General features: G+C 46.1%; 1 protein-coding gene and 1 pseudogene across 1 annotated transcript in view; one reads left to right on the forward strand and one right to left on the reverse strand.

Moving 5' to 3' along the window:
• Positions 1–26486, forward strand: part of LOC124715789 (matrix metalloproteinase-2-like) — a 912762-nt gene that overhangs the window by 17985 nt on the left and 868291 nt on the right. The window lies entirely within an intron of this gene.
• Positions 16080–16197, reverse strand: LOC124724995 (annotated as a pseudogene).

The following is a 26486-nucleotide window of genomic DNA, read 5'->3' on the forward strand; positions in this document are numbered from 1 at the left end:
GCAATCCATGATGCGACATATGAACGCTTGCATTGCGTCCCACGGAGGCCACTTTGAACATATGTTGTGACTTGGATGCGCTGCAGCTCTGTACCGTGTTCCGGGAAGATTTGTTGTCGTTGCAAGAACATCATCCATTTCCGGACACATGTCCATAGGACCTTCTGTCGTCCATTTTTAGTCAGAAATACTGTAATACGCCCGGGAGTACAAATGGGTGGGGTACTTTAAACTGTTTGTCGTTTCGTGACCGTGCGTCTTGTCCACACCACGTACCTGGTAATCCCGCGGCGGTCGTACTGTTCCGCCCCACACTGCTGCTGGCTGTAGGCTTGCCTGAAATTATCTATCGAAAAAATGCAAGCGGGTTTAGGGGAGCCACTCAACGTTTAAACACAACACTGTCCTATGTTTGGTATGAACATCTATATTCTGAGACGATATGGAAACCACAGGTTGCACTGTTTACACTCTAAATCGTAAATGTTTATCCCAGTTAACAATCTTGATGATTAACAGTCCAAAATATAATTCAGACGAGCGTACACGTAACCCGACACGACGCGGGTGATTGTTGATGATGCGGAACGCGATGATCGAACGCACGTTCTCACGCTCGCTATAAATCGCTGGGACTTGATTGCACTCTTTTGTGGTAAATAGTATTACTGATTCACATTTGTTCATTCTTGGAGACCGAACACGGCGCGTATGATCGATGCTGTGCGACACGCAACGAGAGGACACATAAATACGTTATTAACGCCACTGCGTTGCTTCTTGACGCACTTTCCTCTGAACCATTTCCATATGTCATCACTTTACTGTAATAGCACTTGTAGCAACACTTCAACCTGAATACTAACAATGCTTCTACATGCAAAGCTACACACTACACAACATAACAGTACCGTGTCCCGCGCTCGACTCACTACAGACGCGGCTGCCCGCAAAGATACTCCACAACTAAGCCAGCGATATGACAATACGCTTACAATACGTCCCTGCAGTTTGTTGGTTTTATTAATATTTACCCTGTGTTTCAAAACTACTCCACAATAAATTCATTATGCGTAGGAAATCTTTTACACATATCCCATTAGCTATCCGACTCCGCAACAAAGCCTGATAAGGTCAGTGACGCTCTAGAGGAAGGTGAATACTTCAGTTAATGGTGAGGGTATACTGTCTCACCGTCGGAACTGTGCTTACATTGTGGCTAAAAGCTGAACCTCTACGGAGTGTCTCATGGAGGGAGTACACATATGTGACACTGTTATCGGTGTTAATCCGGTCTGCAGTTCTGGGTAATTTTCGGCAGGAGTTGGGTATCTGGCGTCACCTGGCTGGATGCTCTCATTTTCCTGAATTCTCACTTACTAGTTAACAACAAAAACACAACAGTACACTGCGGACATTCAACACACTCATTTGCAAGCTGCATTTTGAAGCAGCTCGAAGAAAGACAACAACAGTTCTTGGTGATGGCAACAGTACAGAAGCATTGCATTGTCACACGTTCGCTGACGTATTTAAATGGATAGAGACTTGAGTTTCTTCCCAATGCGAGAGGAGTTGAATAAGAAATGCATCACATTTTTTTCTGAAAGCTTTTTGATTTTATTCGGGTTTCCAGTATATCATATTATTCCCCATTCTTTTGTCTACAAAACCCTATTTTTCAACATAATCTCCGTTCAATACCACGGTCTTACGCCACCTTACTGGTATGTACTCATAGTACCGCTCTGTTGGTCTGCATCAGAGCCAACGTCTTGCTGCATCAAAAACTGTCACGATTAAGGTTCAGGAAACTCTGCAGAGATGGTCCTACGTTACTCTTTATGGTCTTCTGTTAGGCAGCGAGGAACCCAACGGACACACCTTTGAGTACCACAACTAATACTCACCAGTGTGTCAGCACTGCCAACAGAGACGTCCAGAAGAACAGTGAGGTGTTTGATTGTGGTCTGTCGATCACCTCGAATGAGAGTGTCCTCACATTCCAACACTGCAGGGGTTACAGCTGTGTGCGGCAGGCCGACACGCGGGAGATCGGACAGGTTAGCGCAGTCTTCTTACGATGATGACAGACGTCTCACCTAAGGATACCACATGGTTTTGTTCACTGCCTGGTCTCCGTAGACATTCTGCAAGCTCCTACGAATATCTGCGATGCTCTGGTTTTCCACCAAAAGAAACTCAAGTTTGGAACGCACCTCCGTTACAGACTCCATTTTGAAGGTTATATGTAACGGCACCACCAACTGAAATGCCTTGAAACTATTCGCATTTCTTCAGCCGAAATTGGCCGAGAAAAAGAAATTTATTGCATTACGTATTTAACGCTGTTCGAAGTTGACAATAAGCTGGTAGATGAAAAGGAAAATAAAACCAAAGTTACCAGCAGCATTAAGGAGTATAGGGTGGCAGAAAAGCAACTTACATTACTCGTAGTCTCGTGGAAGCGGAAAGGATAGTAGAAACTAAACAGCATATCTTTTTTTGTTTTTGTCTGCATGGAGTGGTAGGACGGAAGGCTGGTTTACAAAGATCACAACTCACTTTCCCTGCACTCCTCTGCTCCTCGTTGAATGCGCTCCGTCTTCAGGCCACAAATGGCCCATCGGGACCATCCGACCGCCATGTCATCCGCGGCTGAGGATGCGGATAGGAGGGGCGTGTGGTCAGCACACTGCCCTCCCTGTCGTTATGATGGGTTTCGTTGACCGGAGCCGCTACTATTCGGTCGATTAGCTCCTCAATTGGCATCACCAGGCTGAGTGCACCCCGAAAAATGGCAACAGCGCATGGCGGCCCGGATGGTCACCGATCCAAGTGCCGGCAACTCCCGACAGCGCTTAACTTCGGTGATCTACGGGAACCGGTGTACCCACTGTGGCAAGGCCGTTGCCTTCGTTGAATACGGCCTTGTTTTCTTTTCAAATTTGGTACATAATATTTGTGTGGCTTCGTAAGTGAGTAGGTGAGTGCCATACTGCAAATCCAAAGTTTAGAGTTCAGCTTCAGATGGTTCCATGCTATTTGGTCACTTACCGCTTCTTTCACCCCTGGCAATTTCAATATAGGAAAAGCGGGGTAGGCACAACGTCTTTCGGAGTCCCCAGTAAACTGTAGGTCTTCCCATAACTCTCTTGCTAAGTAAAGTGTAGCTGTGTTCAAATCAATTCTTTGGTTGAGGATAGGTTTACATTTACAAAATATACACATATATATTAAACTTCGAGTTATTAGTATTTCCGAAAGTTTTCGGAGTTCTTGATGGCATACCGGTGTTGCCATTCTCCGTATGAAATTTTTCAACCAAAAACAAAGTTGAAGATTTTTTAATTCTGCCTATATGCATGCTGCTTTGTCAAAATGGGGAGACACTGAACGAGCGTGGTTACAAGCGTGAAATATACTATACAGAGACTGTAATTAACATCTTCAAATGTTTACATCCACAATGTCAGCTCCTTCGGTTCGTAGTAGAAATCCTTAACTGTTCTGTGTGTGTTTTCATACGGATGGCGTCTGTCTTCTAATCTCGGTCTGCGAACATTTTTAAGTAATTCTGTGAGTCTCTAACTTGGGTCTGAGAAGCTGGTAAACTGTCATGTTGCCCTTCTTTGTAAGCGCTCACTGTAATGAATTTTACACTCCACAATATATTACATGACAGGTAGCTTATCCACTTCAACGGGATGCCACCTGCTACTAATTCAATGCAATCATTTCATGCACTACCTGTGTCACACACGGTTATGATACTGCCAACGTCAGTTGTGATTAATTGATACTTTAGTGGAAGGTCACTATTTTTTAAGTTCCGTGAACTGCAGCTCTTCAGTCAAGGACGTAAAACTGTCAAAGAGGCCGAGCGGTTCTAAGCGTTGCAGTCTGGAACCGCGCGACCGCTACGGTCGCAGGTTCGAATCCTGATTCGGGCATGGATGTGTGTGATGTCCTTAGGTTGGTTAGGTTTAAGTAGTTCTAAGTTCGAGGGGACTGATGACCTCAGACGTTAAGTCCCATAGTGCTCAGAGCCATTTGAACTGTCAAAGAAAACAGCTCTCGCAAATAGTGCGCGTATTTATGGAAAATATGTTACAGCCTAAGAACAAATGAAATTGTTACACTACTCTAATGAAATTCTGTCCTTTGATAGACAGGAAAAGGTGCTGTTTGATGCAAATATTCAAGCAAGAAACTGGGCTTTTCATACACTAATGAGCTAAAACATTATGAACACTGCCCACTGAAACACAATACCACCTGGTGGTGTCTTGGGCACGTAACACGATAAAAAAGTGCACAAGCGGAGCATAGATGAAAGGAGAACCATTCTAGTGACGGTACAGGCAACAAATGGGGAAATTTACCGACAAAAGCAATACTGACAAAGGGTAGATTGTTATCGCTCGGCATCTGTGGACGATCACCTCTTAAAAGGCGAAGCTAGTCAGCTGCCAGTGTGCTACTGTCATGAGAAAGTGGTTGAAGTACAGTGGAACCGTAAGTAGGCGCACTGTATCCGCACTATGAAGCAGAATAGGTGGCGAACAGCGGTACATGTGGCAATAGAGTAAAATGCTAGTACAGGCACAAGTGTTTCGGAGAACATCAGTCAGAGCTCATTGTTGAACATGGGCACGGTACCAGACGACTGACCCAGCGACATCGTTAACTACAACTGTCGTTGGCACGGATTATCGCGACTAAACCTTACATCAATGTACACTCCTGGAAATGGAAAAAAGAACACATTGACACCGGTGTGTCAGACCCACCATACTTGCTCCGGACACTGCGAGAGGGCTGTACAAGCAATGATCACACGCACGGCACAGCGGACACACCAGGAACCGCGGTGTTGGCCGTCGAATGGCGCTAGCTGCGCAGCATTTGTGCACCGCCGCCGTCAGTGTCAGCCAGTTTGCCGTGGCATACGGAGCTCCATCGCAGTCTTTAACACTGGTAGCATGCCGCGACAGCGTGGACGTGAACCGTATGTGCAGTTGACGGACTTTGAGCGAGGGCGTATAGTGGGCATGCGGGAGGCCGGGTGGACGTACCGCCGAATTGCTCAACACGTGGGGCGTGAGGTCTCCACAGTACATCGATGTTGTCGCCAGTGGTCGGCGGAAGGTGCACGTGCCCGTCGACCTGGGACCGGACCGCAGCGACGCACGGATGCACGCCAAGACCGCAGGATCCTACACAGTGCCGTAGGGGACCGCACCGCCACTTCTCAGCAAATTAGGGACACTGTTGCTCCTGGGGTATCGGCGAGGACCATTCGCAACCGTCTCCATGAAGCTGGGCTACGGTCCCGCACACCGTTAGGCCGTCTTCCGCTCACGCCCCAACATCGTGCAGCCCGCCTCCAGTGGTGTCGCGACAGGCGTGAATGGAGGGACGAATGGAGACGTGTCGTCTTCAGTGATGAGAGTCGCTTCTGCGTTGGTGCCAGTGATGGTCGTATGCGTGTTTGGCGCCGTGCAGGTGAGCGCCACAATCAGGACTGCAGGACGCACGGATGCACGCCAAGACCGTAGGATCCTACGCAGTGCCGTAGGGGACCGCACCGCCACTTCCCAGCAAATTAGGGACACTGTTGCTCCTGGGGTATCGGCGAGGACCATTCGCAACCGTCTCCATGAAGCTGGGCTACGGTCCCGCACACCGTTAGGCCGTCTTCCGCTCACGCCCCAACATCGTGCAGCCCGCCTCCAGTGGTGTCGCGACAGGCGTGAATGGAGGGACGAATGGAGACGTGTCGTCTTCAGCGATGAGAGTCGCTTCTGCCTTGGTGCCAATGATGGTCGTATGCGTGTTTGGCGCCGTGCAGGTGAGCGCCACAATCAGGACTGCATACGACCGAGGCACACAGGGCCAACACCCGGCATCATGGTGTGGGGAGCGATCTCCTACACTGGCCGTACACCACTGGTGATCGTCGAGGGGACACTGAATAGTGCACGGTACATCCAAACCGTCATCGAACCCAACGCTCTACCATTCCTAGACTGGCAAGGGAACTTGCTGTTCCAACAGGACAATGCACGTCCGCATGTATCCCGTGCCACCCAACGTGCTCTAGAAGGTGTAAGTCAACTACCCTGGCCAGCAAGATCTCCGGATCTGTCCCCCATTGAGCATGTTTGGGACTGGATGAAGCGTCGTCTCACGCGGTCTGCACGTCCAGCACGAACGCTGGTCCAACTGAGGCGCCAGGTGGAAATGGCATGGCAAGCCGTTCCACAGGACTACATCCAGCATCTCTACGATCGTCTCCATGGGAGAATAGCAGCCTGCATTGCTGCGAAAGGTGGATATACACTGTACTAGTGCCGACATTGTGCATGCTCTGTTGCCTGTGTCTATGTGCCTGTGGTTCTGTCAGTGTGATCATGTGATGTATCTGACCCCAGGAATGTGTCAATAAAGTTTCCCCTTCCTGGGACAATGAATTCACGGTGTTCTTATTTCAATTTCCAGGAGTGTATTATTGTGGCTCGTCCGTGTCTCTCTGTACAGTGACGGGGAAATCTCCTGTTAGCGAACGCAAACAGGAAGAGGACGACTGTTCGTTGGGCGTCATTTGCTTCTACACGGGTGCCGCTTTCGTCCGCCTTGCTACACTCTGCTGGTGCAACACGAACGCTTGGTGTTTGATCGAAGAGTTCGGTGTTACGCTCGGTTGTTTGGCATAGGATGGTGTTCTCGTCTCGCCCGCTCCTTTGTACACAACAGCAAAATCTTAATATGAAATTCTTACTAAAAGCAATAGCAGTTTACAGATTATAAGCTCTTCACGGACATTGAAGAGTAAATAGGCGATGTCTTATCTCGAAATATTGCCGCGCGGGGTAGCCGCGCGGTCTGGGGCGTCTTGTCGTGATCCGCGCGGTTCCCTCCGTCGGAGGTTCGACTCTTCCCTCGGGCATGGGTGTGTTTGTTATCCTAGCGTAAGTTAATTTAAGTTAGACTAAGTAGTATGTAAGATTAGGGACCGATGACCTCAGCTGTTTGGTCCCATAAGATCTTACCACAAATTATGAAGAAACAAATCCTACAGGCATGGAAATAATGGAGTACCGTTTCGTAGCGTTCGTCAAAGGTGTTCATAGTGTAGCACTTTTCATTTGCGTCATTATAGTTGCTTCCAAGAGACTGTTACTGTGATCAGAGTAACAAGTACTACAAATTAAACAGAGACGTGCAACTGCAAAGCCCTCTTCACTGAGTGGTTTAACAAACTAATGCGAATGAGCAGTCGTGTGGAACGCTAATTGTACAACGCACGCGCCAGCAGCTGCTAATCGCTTGTACAAACAAGAGGGGCAGAGTGCTAATTGGCCACTTTCTCCTCGCTTTTGTGTGAGCAACGGCTGGTGTTTGAGATCTGCGAACTTCTGCCTCGAGGCGGCCACCGTTCGTCTAGACTAATTTGCATAAGAGGGACGAATGTTTGCGCGTGGGCGGCGAGGTGTCAGTGGAGTCTGCGAGTATCTCCACTGCCTGAAAGTGGTCTTTCTGGCTGTTTAATGTACAAAGACTACCTCTAAATTACACTGTATTGTGACCTAGAGCGCGTTTCAGTGGTAATGAACCATGGAAATGGAAATGCCGTGTGGCTAGGGCCTCCCGACGGGTAGACCGTTCGCCTGGTGGAAGTCTTTCGAGTTGACGCCACTTCGGCGACTTGCTTGTCGAGGGGTATGAAATGATGATGATAAGGACAACACAACACCCAGTCCTGGAGCGGAGAAAATCTCCGACCCAGCCGGGAATGAAACCCGGGCCGTTAGGTATGACATTCCGTCGCGCTGACCACTCAGCTACCAGGGGCGGACTTCATGAACATCATTAAGATTCACAGGGGTTGCAGACTGTCCATTATGTTGTATCTATGATCGGAGCGCCTGAGAGAATATAAGTTCACTAAATCAGCTACGATAAAATAGAAATTACAAACCAGATCATAAGTGATAAACTTGTTTTTGTTGAGGATCTGTTGCTTATATGTTCTCGATCACTCGTCATCACCCCTTCGGTCGCCTTTTTGAGAGGTTTGTAAAGTTTCTGTTCATATACACTTCGATTAACTGTGTGAACAGTATCAGCACATTCGTTTCGGTGGTAAAATATTGTGATTAAAGCTATAGAGTCCTGAGCAGTTTATGATAACCATTTACTGATTTTTTTTTTATAAACACTGCCGGAAAAAATTAGCACGCCTGGAAAGACGACGTCGATTATGATCCCATGACGGCATATGCAACAAGGGCGTTGTGGATGTACTGATAGTGCTTTCATTGTCGTCCGTCAACAGATAGCGTAGTGGCATAGCTAGCAGAGCGCCACCTGTGTCTACCCTTTAATAGGGAATGCACACCACCAAAAGGCTAGGTCTGGTAGGAACTTCTGAAACAAGTAGCAACCGTGCCATAGAGATACACTCGTGCTTCCTATTGCCAGCTGAGCGATTTTGAAAGGGATCAAACTGTTGTCTACCGAGCGACGGGTTGGTGCTCTCGGAGACTTGCCACGCCGGCCGGTGTGGCCGTGCGGTTATAGGCGCTTCAGTCTGGAACCGCGTGACCGCTACGGTCGCAGGTTCGAATCCTGCCTCGGGCATGGATGTGTGTGCTGTCCTTAGGTTAGTTAGGTTTAAGTAGTTCTAAGTTCTAGGGGACTGATGACCACAGATGTTAAGTCCCATAGTGCTAAGAGCCATTTGCGACTTGCCACGCAAGTTGGACGTACTGTGTCAGTTCTGCAACGACGCTGGTATCAGTGGTCACGCAAACATTCTCACGCCTGTAGACGAGGTTCTGGACGTCTACACAGCACTGACGTGCCAACACGAACTGTTGTGAAAGGTTATTACCAGTGCGACTACGTGCACGCACACCTCTAGCCCGTCTTCCACTCACGCCACAGAATCGACGTGCAGAGCTCGACTGATGCCGTCAGAGGATCACTATGAAAATGGAATGGTGCGCTGTGATGTTCAGTCATGAAAATAGATTCTGCCTTCACACAAGTGACTGTCGATAGTGCGTACGACGTAGACTTGGTGAGTGCTGTCTCGTAGAGTGCATTCATCCAAGACACACTGGCCCCGACTTCGGTGTTTCTAGAGGGGACGCTAAACAGCACTAGGTACACGCAGAATGTTGCTAGATATGTTATTTTGCGGTTCTTATAGCAGGAAGGTCATGTGTTGTTCCAGCAGGATAATGCTCGCAAACAAACTGCTCGTGAAGCTCAAAGTGCTCTGCAAGACGTGCGGCAACTTCCCTGTCCAGAATGATCTCTGGACTTGTCTCCAATCGAGTACGTGAGGAATATGATGGCACGAGAAGTGACACACGCGACTCGCCGACCAACAACTCCTGCAGAACTACGTGAACAGGTCGAGCAGGCGTGGCATAACGTGTCTCGGGACAATATTTTCCACCTGTGTGATTAACTGAATGCAAGAGTCAGCGCCTACATTGCCACCCTTGCAGGCTATACCACGTATTAATATGGGTGTATCGGCATGGTTCGAAACCTGGAATCTCAGAAACGCTTGTGTTATTCATCTACAAATGTTATCATTTAATCTAGTCCATATGTACTGTTGCAACAATAAATCTTGAGAGAATTGGATACCTCAAGAAAGATGTATGAATTTTGTTTCCCGGCAGTGTACTTTAGTTTAGCTTTAGTAGTGTAATCAGCTACAGACACTCGAGGATTTTCCAAATGGTTCAAATGGTTCAAATGGCTCTGAGCACTATGAGACTTAACATCTGAGGTCATCAGTCCCCTAGAACTTAGAACTACTTAAACCTAAGTAACCTAAGGACATCACACACATCCATGGCCGAGGCAGGATTCGACCCTGCGACCATAGCGGTCGCGCGGTTCCAGACTGGAGCGCCTAGAATCGCTCGGCCACATCGGCCGGCTTAGAATTTTCCACATCCTAAAACAGTTACCGGTAATTGCTCTGTTCTTTAAAGAATCGAACTCTCATGTATGTAACAGCTTCAAATGCCTGATAACTTTGCAAATGAGTTAATGTCTTAAATAACAGACGTTAGGCATGTAAGCGAGAAAAAGTTTAGAGAAGATTTGAAACTTCTTTCAAAGTGTGTTGGAATAAGCTGAGCAGACAAAAGTCATGGAATACCCACCAATATCGTGTGGGACCTCTTTTTTCCTGGCGTAGTGCAGCAACTCGACATGGTATGGACCCAACAACTCGTTGGAACCCCCAGCAGAAACAATGGCCCACGTTACATCTATAGACGTCCTTAACTGAGAAGTGTTTACAAGTTGCTGGTGCATAATTTTATGTACGAACTGACCTCTCGATTATGTCCCATAAATGTTCGATGGGAGTTAGTCCGGCGTGTTGGGTGGCCAAATCATTCACTCGAGTTGTCCAGAATGTTCTTCAAACTAATAGCGAACAATTGTGGCGTGGTGACATGGCGCATTGTCATCCATTAAAATTCCATAGTTTTTTGAGAACATGAAGTCCTTGAATAGCTGCAAATGGTCTCCTAGTATCCGAACATAATGCCTTCCAGTCAATCATCGGTTCAGTTGGACCAGAGGACCCAGATTATTCCGCGTAAACACAGTCCACACCATTACGGAGCGACTGTCAGTTTGCACAGTGTGTTGTTGACAAATTGGCTTCATGGAGTCTACGCCACATTCGAAGGCTATTATTAGCTCTTACCAACTGCAGTCGGGACTTCTCTATCGATATCACGGTTTTCCAGTAGTCTACTGTCCATCCAATATGGTCACGAGCGCAGAAGAGGAGCTGCAGGCGATGTGCTTTTAGCAAAGTCATTCTCGTCGTCACGCAGTGTTGCTTGTGTGTTAGCATTGACAAATCTACGCAAACGCCACTACTCTCGGCAGTTAAGTGAATGCCGCAGATCACTGCGTTGTCCGTGCTGAGAGATAATGTTGTGTTGGCAGAAGAGCGAACACCGTGTTAGGAATGGAGGCCGAAATGCACGCGTTTTGGCTTACGCAGGCTGGCGTGAGGAGAGAAGAACTATACTGACGTGAGGTCTGCAACATGACAAGGAATTAGAAATCAGAAAGCGGACGTAATTATTTTGATACTTAACTTTAATCCATTAATGATGAACGTCGCTCTTGACGGTACATGATTCACAGTATTATCTGTTCAGAATATTGACTGAATAAGGCGCCTTGCTATGTCGTAGCAAATGACGTAGCTGAAGGCTATGCTGAACTGTCGTCTCGGCAAATGAGAGCGTATGAAGACAGTGAACCATCGCTAGCAAAGTCGGTTGTACAACTGGGGCGAGTGCTAGGAAGTCTCTCTAGACCTGCCGTGTGGCGGCGCTCGGTCTGCAATCACTGATAGTGGCGACACACGGGTCCGACGTATACTGACGGACCGCGGCCGATTTAAAGGCTACCACCTATCAAGTGTGGTGTCTGGCGGTGACACCGCAGATTATTCATGAAATGTGCTGTTTCCGGCACGGTCTTGCACAGTGGTTCTCGGAATACAGGATTTCCTAACGATTTCCGAAATGGAATGTCTCATGGCTCTAGCTCCAACTACCAGGCTGTCTTAAACATGAAATACAAGATTATGACTCTTAATGAGAAGATTATGGCAGCATTTTTTTAATTTTTAAGTTCGGTCAGTAGTCACATGAAATGTCGAAAATCAAGGTTTTGTTCTCCATGGAAGCCATATATAGGGAGACTGCAACTGTGACCGTGCATCATGAACCATGCACCGGGTTGCTCGCTTGGTAATATAGATGGGTCTAGGAAAACGTCGTAACGTTTCGATGTCAGTAGTGTGAATCACTATTGATTAGCCCATGGGTAATCAGTGGAGTGATTCTATATCTTAAACTTTCTAATACGTTACCAGTGACCTCTTTGTCAGACGCAAGATTTCTAAATCATTTCTGCGATCACTAACCGAGTCAGTGCTTCTAAATAGCAACTGAACAGCAATTGCTAATTTGCAAAAAAGAAAAAAAAAAACCTTTGAATGGCTCTGAGCACTATGGGACTTAACATCGGAGGTCATCATTCCCCTAGACTTAGGACTACCTAAACTTAACAAACCTAAGGACATCACACACATCCATGCCGGAGGAAGGATTCGAACCTGCGACCGTAGGAGCAGCACAGTTCCGGACTGAAGCGCCTAGAACCACTCGGTCACAGCGGCCGGCAGCAGCTAATTTGCAGAATAGTTGTAGAGTACTGTTATAAAGAGTGCTGAGGCGATCTGCTAGCCACAACATATAGAAAAACTACAAAAGCATTTGGAAACTGCCTTAACGAAAGATGGCTATTGCAAAACATAAAAAAGATGTAAATTGATAAATTCACCCTAGAATATGTGGCGCTAATAGTTCCTAAAATCCTCCACCTCTTTTCACTCAGAGTCTTTTAAACAGGAGCATTTTCACCTTTTTTTGTGCTCCGATAGGAGCATTTTCCTGCTGGTAATGATATATCTCAAAGCGGAGTTTGTATCACGTTACTACAATTGAGAAAATGTATTTTCTCTGGAAGTCAATAGAGTTACACTCCATTCAAGCACATACGTTCTATTTGGCCTTCATGCGTTTCCGCGTGCCCATCCAATTGAGAATTGAATTTTTTTGTGCAATAACATTTCGTCGTGAACTACGAGTGGTTTGCGTACCATTCCTTACAAGTATTACAGGAGACGAACAGTTGTACAGGAAAATGACATCGTCAGTCTGAGTATACATCAGGAAATATGTCTTTCATCAATAACGGAGTAAATGTCACTCCTCCTGTCAAATCAGCAAAGAAAGCCTACACATTATTCAGTGCCGCCCGGAGTGCCCGAGCGGTTCTAGGCGCTACACTCTGTAGCCGCGCGACCGCTACGGTCGCAGATTCGAATCCTGCCTCGGGCATGAATGTCTGTGATGTCCTTAAGTTAGCTAGGTTTAAGTAGTTCTAAGTTCTAGGGGACTGATAACCTCAGAAGTTAAGTCCCATAGTGCTCAGAGCCATTTGAACCATTTGAACCATTATTCAGTGTACGCTTTCCAACAAATAGTTATAACCACAAAGACCCATAAAAAGTAGATAAATTGTCTGAACCAAAGGAAACCCAGCACACCACGTCAAAATATTGCTGAGAGACTTCAGTGCACAAACTGGTACAGATAAAAAAGTCAGAAGAGTAGTTGTAGTGTATAAAAAGCTAAAGGTCTTTCTCCTGGCCTTCTCGGGCCATTTGGTACCGGCCATCCTCCGTGTCGTCCTATTCCAATGGCGTCGTTCGGATGCGCTACGGAGGGATGTGGGGTCAGCACACGGCTCTTCCGGCCGTTGTTGGTTTTCTTGACATTCGACTCGCTACTTCTCACTCAAGCAGCTCCTCAGTTGGCATCATGAGGCAGAGTGCGCCTGCGCCAGCCCTACCGCCAAGGAGCTATCCCCGGCAGTACCGGAAGTCAAATACGGGTCCTCCGCATAGCAGTCAGACACACTGACCGCTTAGCTGCAAAGACGGACATTGGGAATACATCAGCAAACAGAAATGACGGAAGGTTTACTGGCTTTTACCAAATCTTTGACCTAAAAATAATTTCATTATATTTCCTGACAGTTTGCACCAGTGAAATGTTAATGAAGAACTTAAAGAAATAGACATTCATGAAGACGTAATGTGAGACGGAAAGAAATTTAGGAGCGTAGTTCACAAACGCAAATTTGATAAGTCTATGCTGCAAATTAAGGATGGACACAGGTACCTAGAAAGGAACACAGTGAGCGAATGAAGAGAGATGGAGAGGAAAAAATAAGAAACTACATCAGTTCATAAGCGATCCTTAGTTGGGCAAAACGAATAAAACTATAATAATAATAACAACAATCATAATAATAGTGCAGTAACAACCTAGGAAAAATATCGAAAATTGTTTTCGATTTCAAGGACTGGCTCGTTATCCACATACGTAAGGTCGAAACCATCTTCGAACCTCTTCAGCTTCTCCCCTGCGGACTGTTCGTAGCTGCGCCGTGTGTGGCTCCTGTAAATCGGCGGTGACAAGTGGAGTGGCCACAGCCGCTGGAGCGTTGACCAGCGAACACCGCCCCCGTTCGGCGCCGGAAGTGACTGCCGCCCCGCTAACGGGAAGAACAAAAGAAAGCGCCAGCTTCCGGTGCGCTCCTCCAGTCGTGGCCGCTGCCGCCGCCTCGCCGCCCCCCTCAGAAATAGAAGCGGGTCTGAGGTCTGCCGGCGCGGCGTCTTTACTGCACAGCGGGGACGCTCGCCTGGTACCTCGTGACTAACCGATCAGCCAGTTACTATAAAACACAGACCGCAGTGCTAGCTGCATTCGAACTACGAAACGTCTGACAAAAAGATGCCGCAGCAAAGCGACTAACGTAGAGTCCCTGTGGTGTCACAGCCAGACACCACACTTGCTACGTGGTAGCCTTTAAATCGGCCGCGGTCCGTCAGTATACGTCGGACCCGCGTGTCGCCACTATCAGTGATTGCAGACCGAGCGCCGCCACACGGCAGGTCTACTCTAGAGAGACTCCCTAGCACTCGCCCCAGTTGTACAGCCGACTTTGCTATTGATGGTTCACTGTCTACATACGCTCTCAATTGCAGAGACGACAGTTGAGTATAGCCTTCAGCTACGTCATTTGCTACGACGTAGCAAGGCGCCATATTCAGTTACTATAAGAATGTATTCTGAACAGATATTCTGAATCATGTACCGTCAAGAGCGACGTTCATCATTAATGGATTAAAGTTAAGTATCAAAGTAATTACGTCCGCTTTCTGAATTCTCATTCCTTGTGTTGTTCCAGACCTCACGTCAGTATAGTTCTTCCCTCCTCACGCCAGCCTGCGTTAGCTAACACGCGTGCATTTCGGCCTCCCCTCGTAACACGGTGTTGGCTCTTCTGCTAACACAACAGTCCCATCTCTAATGAACTCGTAGTCGATAGCACGTAAAACCCTAATCTTATTGTTAAGCTTATCCATTACTGATGTTTAAGGACCCGTGACTGTTTATTCAATATAAATACAGAAAACTGCAACCACTCACTTTTTTTGAAATACTTGTTTATTCCATAATCAGGTGCACACGAGGTTACATGAGTAATTTATAGCGTAATGGCCCCGCGTGGTAGCCGCGGATCTTACGCGCCTTCTCACGGTCCGCGTCGCTCCTCCCGTCGGAGGGTCGAGTCCTCCCTCGGGCCTGGGTGTGTCTGTTGTCCTTAACGTAAGTTAGTTAAGTTAGATTAAGTAGTGTGTAAGCTTAGGGACCGATGTTCTCAGCAGTTGGGTTCCATAAGACCGTACCACAAATTTACAAAATACAGCGTAATGCTGGGTGCTGGGTCTATGACAAGAAAATGGAACATGCTTTAATGTACAATTATGTGTATTGTTTAAATAGCGATTTAGATAAAAATAAATTCTGCACTTCCAGCGACATTATTATTAGTATCCATCTATCGGTTTCCATTGTCGTCGACAGTCGTTAACACATCACTCACTTATTACATGATATACATAAACTATGCCGGCATCCAGCACGTGCTGTACAACCGGTGCTCGTTACAGAGATCTTCATACGAAGATGTAACATACTTCGCTCAGAGACATTATTTGTTCTTCCTTGCATATGATTACACCTAATCTTCCTTCTTTTGACATGGACTGAAATGTCTGGCAATACGTGTTCGGCGCCGCTCCTTCCATTCGTGCCTGTCGTATTACATCTCTAACATGGGTGCAATAGAAGGTTGCGCAACGGTCAACACAAACTAAAAAACTAAACTCCTCCCGAACAGGCCATGAAGGCCCAACGGCACTGACCGGCTGCCGTGTCATCCTCAGCTCATAGGCGTCACTGGATGCGGATACCGAGGGGAATGTGGTCAGCACACCTCTCTCCTGGCCGTATGTCAGTTTCCGAGACCGGAGCCGCTACTTCTCAATGAAGTAGCTCCTCAGTTTGCCTCAGAAGGGCAGAGTGCACCCAGCTTGCCAACAGCGCTCGGCAGACCGGATGGTCACCCATCCAAGTGCTAGCCCAGTCCAACAGCGCTTAACTTCGATGTTCTGACAGGAACCGGTGTTACCACTGCGGCAAGGCCGTTGGCCAATGGTCAACACAGTGAACTCTAAATCGGGGCAAGCTATTCTCAAGTCACCATTGTGAGCAGTAACTTAATGGTTAAGGCATGAGAGCAGTATTCGCCAGCAATGGGGTTCAAATCCCCTACGATCGTCGAAATGTAGGGTTTCCTTGATGTCTTAAAAATCGATTGTTTTCGATGGAACTTCCTTGTTCAGCCAAAATTTTTCTCCCTCTCTAATATTCTTTTTTTTTTGGGGGGGGGGGGAGGGGGGGAGTGGAGGGTTATCAGTCTTCGGACTTGTTTAATGCGGTCCGCCATGAATTCCTCTTCTCTGCCAACCTCTTCATCTCAGAGTAGCACTTGCACTCTACGTCCTCAATCATTTGCTGGATGTATTCCAATCTCTGTCTTCCTCTACAGTTTTTGCCCTCTACAGTTCCCTCTAGTACCATGGAAGTCATTTTCTCTTGTCTTAAGAGATGTCCTATCATCCTGTCCCTTCTCCCCATCAGTGTTTTCCCCATATTCCTTTCCTCTGCGCAGAACCAACTCATTCCTTACCTTACCAGTCCACGTAATTTTCAACATTCGTCTGTAGCACCACACCTCAAATGCTTCAATTCTCTTCTGTCCCCGTTTTCCCACAGTCCATATTTCGCTACCATACAATTCTGTTCTCCAGACGTACGTTCTCAGAAATTTCTTCCTCAGATTAAGGCCTATGTTTGATACTAGTACTTCTCTTGGCCAGGAATGCCCTTTTTGCCATTGCTAGTCTGCTTTTAATGTCCTCCTTGCTACGTCCATCATTCGTTATTTTACTGAATAGGTAGCTGAATTCCTTAACTTAATCTACTTCGTGGCCATCAGTCCTGATGTTAAGTTTCTCGCTGTTCTCATTTCTGCTACTTCTCATTACTTTCCTCTTTCTTCGATTTAATCTCAATCCACATTCTGTTCATTAGATTGTTCATTCCGTTCAGCAGATCATGTAATTCTTCTTCACTTTCACTCAGGATAGCAATGTCATCAGCGAGTCGTGTCATTGATATCCTTTCACCTTGAATTTTAATTCCACTCCTGAAACTTTCTTTTTATTTCCATCACTGCTTCTTCGATGTACAGATTGAACAGTAGTGGCGAAAGACTACATCCCTGTCGTACATTCTTTTTAATCCGAGCACTTCGTTCTTGGCCGTCCATTCTTATTATTCCCTCTTGACTCCTGTACATATTGTATATTACCCGTCTCTCCTTATAACTTTCCCCTATTTTTCTCAGAATTTCGAACATCTTGCACCATTTTACATTGTCGAACGATTTTTCCAGGTCGACAAACCCTATGAACGTGTCTTAATTTTTCTTTAGTCTTGCTTCCCTTATCAACCGCAACGTCAGAATTGCCTCTGTAGTACCTTTACCTTTTCTAAAGCCAAACTAATCATCATCTAGCACACCCTTAATTTTCTTTTCCATTCTTCTGTATATTACTCTTGTTCGCAACTTGGATGTATGAGCTATTAATCTGATTGTGCGATAGTTCTCGCATTTGTCAGCTCTTGCAGTCTTCGGAGTTTTGTAGGTGATATTTGTCCGAAAGTCAGATGTTATGTCGCCAGACTCATACATTCTACACACCAACGTGAACAGTCGTTTTGTTGCCACTTCCCCTAATGATTTTAGAAACTCTGATGGAATCTTATCTATCCCTTCTGACTTGTTTGATCTTAAGTCCTACAAAGCTCTTTTAAATTTTGATTCTATTACTGGATCCCCTATCTCTTCTAAATCGGCTCCTGTTTCTCTTCTATCACATCATACAAATCCTTCCCCTCATTGAGGGTTTCAATGTATTATTTCCACCTATCCGCTCTCTCCTCCGCATTTAGCAGTGGAATTCCCGTCGCACTCTTGCTTTTAATGTCAGCGAAAGTTGTTTTGATTTTCCTGTATGCTGAGTCTGTCCTTCCGACAATCATTTCTGTTCCTATTTCTTCAAATTTTTATGCAGCCATTTCGTCTTAGCTTCCCTGCGCTTCCTTTTTATTTCATTCTTCAGCGACGTGTATTTCTGCATTCCTGAGTTTCCTAGAACATTTTTGTACTTCCTTCTTTCATCGATCACATGAAGTATGTCTTCTGTTAGCCATGGTTTCTTCGCAGATACCTTCTTCGTAGCTGTTTTTCTTTTCAACTTTTGTGATGAATGCCGGCCGTTGTGACCGAGCGGTTCTAAGCGCTACAGTCTGTAACCACACGACCGCTCCGGTCGCAGGTTCGAATCCTGCCTCAGACTTGGATGTGTGTGATGTCCTTAGGTTAGTTATGTTTAAGCAGTTCTAAGTTCTAGGGGACTGATGACCTTAGAAGTTAAGTCCCATAGTGTTCAGAGCCATTTGAACCATTTTTTCTGTGACGATTCTTGTTATCAACGGAATATTAAGCCTTGCAACCTTGTGGTAGATTAACAGTGTGTGCTGGACACGGACTCGAACGCAGGACCTTGCCTTTCGCGGTCAGTACTCGTACCGACTGATCTATACAAACACGACTCACAACCCAAATACTCCAGCGAAGAGTGAACATCTCATTCTGAAAAGATGCCAGAATCAGTACAGAATATCGAAATCTCTGCATATTAGATGCGTAGTGGTTAAGAATTGCGTGTGTTTGTTCTTGGTCGTTGCCTTGAGGAGATGTTGAAATTAGAACGCGTGTTGGTAGAGACAAGATTTACGCGGAAGCTCTTTAGAAACATTCTGTGACGGCCGGGCATCGTCAAACACAGCGCGACTCAACCGAGTGCAAGCTGACCGAAAAATCTGAAGAAAGGAAATTATACGTCAATCATCAGTACTCTTTACCAGGAAAAAAATAAAACATCAATAGAAATAAAACAAAGCTCATCTCTGCGTGACCTAGTTGAGCAAAGCACAGAAACTCATTCGTTACTAGGTTTATAGGTGTCAACAGTAAAGAAAAGACTAACTAAAAAATTCCACTAGCACGTAAGAAAATTCCAGTTAATACAGGATCAGTGCAACAGTTTTGACTTTGGGGTTTCGCTTAATGCCACGTGATAAATCAAGAAGCAGAAAATTGTCTTCAGTGAGAGTGCACATTTACATTTAAATGAAGAGGTGAACAAGTAAAATTGCCATGTAGGGGAACGATGTTACCATTACTCACACCTGTGTTGACCTCGTTTGGCGCAACAAACGTCACACACACCTTTTTTTAAAAACAAAAACCTCTGGCTGGTTTTATGTGGCCCGCCACAGATTCCTCTTGGTGCCAAACTCTTCACATCTCTAAGTAGCAATTGAACCCAACATCATCAGTTATTTGTTGAATGTATTCTAATCTCTGTCTTCCCCAACATGTTTTACCTCTTAGAGCACCATCTAGTGCCATGGAAGTCTTAACATATGTCGTATCATCGTTTCCCTTCTTACTGTCTCTGTTCTCCATATGTTTCTTTCTTCGCCGTTCCTGCGGAGTATCTAAATAAGTGCGACGCCATAACTACACTCATGCTCATAAATTAAGGATAATGCTGATGCATAATGAAACAACGTTCTGGTGGGCGGTTTTCGGGTTTAAATCACCTTGGGGTATGACCATGCGGTGCATTTGACTTGCGGTCGTCGCACGGTGGCGCTGGCAGTAGTCCACATACGCAGAGGTGTGTTGGTGCATGTCAGAGAACCGTGCAGCGAGTAAGTGTGCAGACGCTTTTAGACGTGCTAATGGTGACTGTGTGTTGAAAATGGTTCAAAGAACACATATTGATGACGTTATGAAGGTTAGAGTACTAGGGCGACTGGAGGCTGGTCAAACACAGCAGTTCACAGCCCGGGTCCTCCGTGTGCCACGAAGTGTGATCTCAAGATTATGGCAACGATTCCAGCAGACAGGAAACGTGTCCAGGAGCTACAGTACGGAACGTCCACAGTGTACAACACCGCAATAAGACCGATATATCACCAGACGGCCACGGAGTACTGCAGGTAGCCTTGCTCGAGACCGTACCGCAGCCACTAGAACAGTTGTCTCCAGACACACAGTCTACAGACGACTTAACAGACATGGTTTATTCGTCCGGATACCCGCAACGTGCATTCCACTGACCCCTGGTCATAGGATAGTCCGTAAAGCCTGGTGTCAAAACCACGGTACATGGTCATTTTAACAGTGGTCCCAGGTTATGTTCACGGACGAGCCCAGGTATAGTCTGAACAGTGATTCTCGCCGAGTTTTCATCTGGCGTGAAACAGGAACTAGATACTAACCCCTTAATGTCCTTGAAAGGGACCTGTATGGAGGTCGTGGTTTGATGCTGTGGGGTGGGATTATGGTAGTTGCACGTATACCCCTGCATGTCTTTGACGGAGGAACTGTAACAGGTCAGGTGTATCGGGACGTCATTTCGCACCAGTATGTCCGCCATTTCAGGGGTGATGGATGATGACGCACGACCCCACCGAGCTGCCATCGTGGAGGAGTACCTTGAAACAAAGTATATCAGGCGAATCGGGTGGCCTGCCTGTGCTCCAGCCCTAAACCCCATCGAGCACGTCTGGGATGCTCTCGGTCGACGTATCGCTGCACGTCTTCAAACCCCTAGGACACTTCAGGTGCTCCGACAGGCACTGGTGCAAGAATGGAAGGCTATACTCCAGCTGCTGCTCGAACACCTGATCCAGAGTATGCCAACCCATTCTGCGGCCTGTGTACGTGTGCATGGTAATCATATCCCATATTGATGTCGGTGTACATGCGCAGGAAACAGTGGCGTTTTGTAGCACATGTGTTTCGGGACGGTTTTCTCAACTTATCACCAATACTGTGGACTTACATATCTGTGTCGTGGGTGTTCCCTATGTGCCTATGCTATTAGAGCCAGTTTTGTGAAGTGCCAAGTTCTGTGGCACCACATTGTGCTATTATCCTTAATTTATGAGCATGAGTGTAATACGAAAGCAAGTTCGGTCTCGCTTCCTCTCTGAAAGCGTCCGAATGTGTTCTCAACTTCGACACAATAACATCTCCAATGCCTCGCACATACGTTACTCTATACTGTTGTCTCATGATACGTCACAATGTGCAGGAATAGTTTCATTACCTCTCTGTATTCAAGTTCGGCGCGCTCCTACGCTCGGGTAAGCATCGAGCCGCTGTCACGCTAATAAATTTCTGTTCGCTTTGAAGGACCACCCGTGGCGCAGTGTTTACCGTTTGACGAATCAAAGGGCGGCGCGTCGCGGCGCGGCGACAGCTGCAGGGCGCGGGTGACACATCGCTCCTCCGGCCTCCACTTGCTCCCGAGTCCTGGCGGTCGCGCGAGGTCGTCCAGTTGACGTCCATTTGTCTAGCGAGGCCGCTTAAACGTCGCGGGAACGCTATTTATATAAAGCGACGCGGGAATCCGCGCCTGCGGTCTTTCTCCTCAGCTCGTCAGCCGATAATGACAAAGCACAAAATAAGGCAGCACCACCCGCGGTTTTCTTCGTCATTCCCATCATTTGCTGTAAACGTCTGGGAAACAGTTAAAGGCATTGTTGCAATAACCAGATATTTTCACTTTTGGCCGAAAATGATACTTTTCTACCATTTCATATACCGAAAATTGGCGCATCGTGTAGTGCAAGAATGAGACCTGTCCAGGGCATCCGTTCAGAACAATATAGGAATTGCACTTGTCGACGTAGAGTGTTGGGGCAACGACCAGACTATTCCAGGGCTTAGTTTGTCATTGCACCAAGCACAAGTCAGATTTCTACATGCGAAATACATCCGCCGGACGCTGTGGCAGAGCGGTTCTAGGCGCTTTATTATGGAACCGCGCTGCTGTTACGGTCGCAGGTTCGAATCCTTCCTCGGGTATGGATGTGTGTGGTGTTCTTATTTTGGTTAAGTTTACGTAGTTTTAAGTCTAGGGGACTGATGACGTCAGATGTTAAGTCCCATAGTGCTTAGAGCCATTTGAACCATTCTGAAATACATCCAAGAAGTTTACTAAGTTTGACGTTTCACAAGACGTATTTTTAGATTTTTTCTTCCACCCAAAAAAGATGTCTCGGTCTAACATTAAGAGTGCTGATAGTGTTTCATGGTACTGTTTCATGGTACAGGTTCTTTAAGCATTGCACTGCACACACAGATGTAGTTCGCTGTAGTGTATCCTTATCACAACTTATCCATCATGATTTGCTTATTAAGAAAGCCTCAACAATACCGTCTTTTCCTGAGCAAAAACTTCTTAAAGTGCCCCTCCAGTTAAATCTGATAAGTATAAAGATTTCACGGAGCTTGCCGCGAAGTATGAGCCAGCCTCAGACAGGGAATTTTATAATAAGGTGTCTATGACAGAACTGTTAAAGACGCTACATACAGATCATCAGAACGAGAAGTTCAGTGAACTTCTCATTAGCCTTCCACAATTTTCACTTTTATTAGGGTATCCATTTTTAAACTGTAGAGAGCTAATAGTTCTTGTTTCTTTAGTTATATGTTTATTTTTTGACATCACATTTTTTTTAAAAAGTTGCGTGGTGCAGGAGACAGGGAAGTACATTTTTTAATTCAATAAATATCATAATAAATCTTTGTTTGGTTATGTAATAAGCTATTACGGTGTGTCGGTGGGGGTTGGGAAAAGACGAGACCGATTAGTAATGTTTTCCGATTTCTGGATAGTTTCTTTGTGTTTTAGTCGAAAGTATGTAAACATGACTTATCTATTTATTACATCAGTGCCTTACATTGCATCTGCCTTACCATAATTCTCTGCTTTTTCGGGTTTTCGTAAGCTTCTGCGAGATTTTGTAGTATTTGGAAAAGCGTAATGAATCCAAATACTCCGTAGTGGCGTTATCGTATTCCTTACATCACGCTCATGACCAGATACCACTGTCGGTCCCTGGTAACTGAGTGATGCCGACACGGTAGCTCAGCGCGTTCGGTCAGAGGGCTTAGCTACCCTCTGTAATAAAAAACTGAGTGAACGGATCAACGAACAACCTGAACGAGTGTCATCAGACACCCACCACGAACAAAGTCAACGAACTATAGAACAAAATGAGATAGAAGAAAAAGTGGTTAGCGCGACGGAATGTCATACCTAACGGCCCGGGTTCGATTCCCGGCTGGGTCGTAGATTTTCTCCGCTCAGAGATTGGGCGTTGTGTTGTCCTCATCATTATCATTTCATCCCCATCGACACGCAAGTCGCCAAAGTGGCGTCAGCTCGAAAGACTTGCACCAGGCGAACGGTCTACCCGACGGAAGGCCTTAGCCACACGGCATTTCCATTTTTACCAGATATCACTGAAGATTATTAGTATCACCATCTTGCAAACTGTGAGTGATAAGTGATAAGTTAAATATGATTAGTACTGCTCCTTTCCCGTGTTGTGTTTTGATGTTGTTGTGAATATTTACGATAAGGGAATAGGTCAGGCTCGGCGCACATGCGTGAAGCACGTGGGACACAGTTTTCTTTGCTCTTGCACTGCAGCGCGAAAAGAATAAATGGAGTTGAACGGATATATTCCGTTCTCCTAAATTCCTGAAGCCGTACATTGCCATCCCCTTGGACTACTAACCAAGAAGCGTCAATGTTTTCATGAATATCTAGCAAACCGGCCCTGTAACGATACACGGACGGCATATAGAAGTTGGCTAGATATTGTGGAAACAATGCCTGAAATGCATGCTTGATGACAAATGCGTATGCTAGCCAAGTCTGCATGTTGCACTGTTGCATTTCAGAAAGAACGGCACCTGTACAGTGTCCTCAACACGGTGCGTGTGTTAGTCGTGGTGAGAACAGTGTTCTGTGTACATGCAAGTGCATTATGTCATAGGTAAATGAATTCGAAAGTGGGCAAACTGTTGATGGTGGATGCTTCCATAATCAAGACAGCCGAAGTGTTTGGTGTTCCCGAGGATATATACCGCATACATAAAAATCGGATAAACATCATTCGCCAAGTCACGACGCGGAATCGAGTAATGGTAACAGTCGGTCATTGAAGAGGACTGTGACGAGAAAAAGAGAACAGCAGCTTCAAAGGTCACCGCCGAACAGAATGTCGCATTCGCGAATCCCGTCAGCAGCAAAACAAGATGAGGGGAGCTCCATAAGTAGGGGATTGCAGGACGAGGTAGAATTCCAAAACCACACATCAGTGACGCAAATGTCCGTAATAGGAAAACCTCGATGCCGAGTCCCTAAAAACTGCAACATGGAGCAATGGAAGAAATTTGTTTCTACGCCTGCATCTACATCTACTTCTTCATTTCGTCGGATGAGTCTTGTTGCACACTATTTCCAACTTATGACCGAGTTTGCGTCTCAAGAGTAAAACATGGCGGGGGTTCGGTGATGATTTAGGCAGCCATATTCTAGTATTCCATGAGCCCCACGTTTACTCTGCAAGGTCGCCTTACTGCCAAGGATTATGTGAGTACTTTTGCTGATTAGATCCATCCCATGATGCAATGTTTGTTCCCCAATGGTGATTCTACGTTCCAGGCAGACGGGTGCCTGTCCACAGAGCTCTCATCGTCTAGGAATGGATGTGTGAGCATCTCCCTCGCCAACACAGTCACCAGAGCTAAATACAGGGTGTCCCACTCTGACCTCCCTGATTTCAAAGACCCAGGAAAAAAACAACACACAGTAGATACGACAGTGAAAAATGCACCACATTGCAGAGCATCTCAAAGAATTTATTTATTTATCATCAATACACCTCTACATGTGAACCATTTGTAGCACGAAGAATATCGAATCTATATTCAATTTCTTGCAAAGTTCTTTGTAACATTCCGTCTGTTATTGTTGCAAACGCATTAGTCATACGATGTCGCAACGTAGGAATATCGTCCACTTTGGTCGCATACACGCAGTCCTTCACGAATCCCCACACGAAGAAATCAAGCAGCGTAATGTCGGGTGAACGTGGTGGCCAGGCAATGGGTCCAACGATTGGGAAATTTTGTATGCAGAAACTTGCGAACAGTCGTTGACCAATGCGGCGGAGCTCCTTCTAGTTGAAAAATGATGTTGGGTTGCAAGTCTCTTATCTGAGGGTACACAAACTGCTCCAATATGTCCAGAGACATTGACCCATTCTCTGTTTGTTTCGCAAAGAAGAGCGGTCCAACAATCCTGTCGTGCATTAGCCCACACCAGACATTCAGTTTAGGGCTATCACGACCATGTGCAATGACAACGTGCGGATTTTGCGAACCCCAAATCCGAGCATTATGCCTAGTAACCATTCCTGATAGATGTAAGGTTGCCTCATCTTTCCAGGAAGCTGGAATCCATATCAATACCCTGCAGCATATTTGCAGCAGATTGTTGTCGGCATGGTTTGTCGTTTGGCGTCAGATGTTGCAGAATTAGCACTTTGTAAGTACTCATACGAAGACGCTGGTGGACTACACGATGCAATATTGATCGAGGTACATCAGGATGCGTAGATGCTTGATGAATTGATTTACGTGAGCTTCTCAGAAACGTTTCTCTGATGTCCTCCACTATCTCTTCTGAAACTACGCAACGTGCACCGCCAGAATGTTTCAGAACACTTCCTGTTGCCAGAAACTTCCTATACCATTCCTTGATAGTTTTCACGTGAGGTGGATAACATTCATACACTCGACGATAATTTCTTTACGCAGTAATCGGCGATTTTGTTTCTGCAAACCACTCTACTGCATGCGCGCGCTGCTGCGGAGTCGCCATTTTCACTTCATGCGACCATTCTGCACTCTGGCGACGATACTTGGCACTTCTGCAGCGGGACTGTAAACTCTTTGAGATGCTCTACAATGTGGTGCATTGTCGTATCTACTGTGGTTTTCCTCTCCTCGGTCCTTGAATTGAGGGAGGTTTGAGTGGGACACCCTGTATTACTGAGGCTTTGTAGTCTACTTTGGAGAGAAAAATTTCGGCTAATTTGCAGTAAGAATGGCAAAAAGCGTCCCTTGGAAACGATATAGGAATTGTATTTGTTAGAGACGGGAGTATTTATTCGAGCTCCTTTGAATTCCAACGGGTTTCCTACATCATATGGTAATGTGTTGTGTTATGGTGTTCCCATATTTTTGTCCACGCCCCTGTATTTTCAACAGAAACTAAAGTGACAATCGATGTGCCCTAAGAAAGCGTAAGAGGGAATCGATATTAAATGGGGCGATCACTTAAAATCAGTATTAGCGAAGGCGAACTGAAGATTTAGATTTGTTGGAAGGGTTCTGAGCAAGTGCAGTGCATCTGTAAAAGAAATGGAATT

Source organism: Schistocerca piceifrons, chromosome 1 (genome assembly GCF_021461385.2).
Source record: "Schistocerca piceifrons isolate TAMUIC-IGC-003096 chromosome 1, iqSchPice1.1, whole genome shotgun sequence".
Classification (NCBI taxonomy): domain Eukaryota; kingdom Metazoa; phylum Arthropoda; class Insecta; order Orthoptera; family Acrididae; genus Schistocerca; species Schistocerca piceifrons.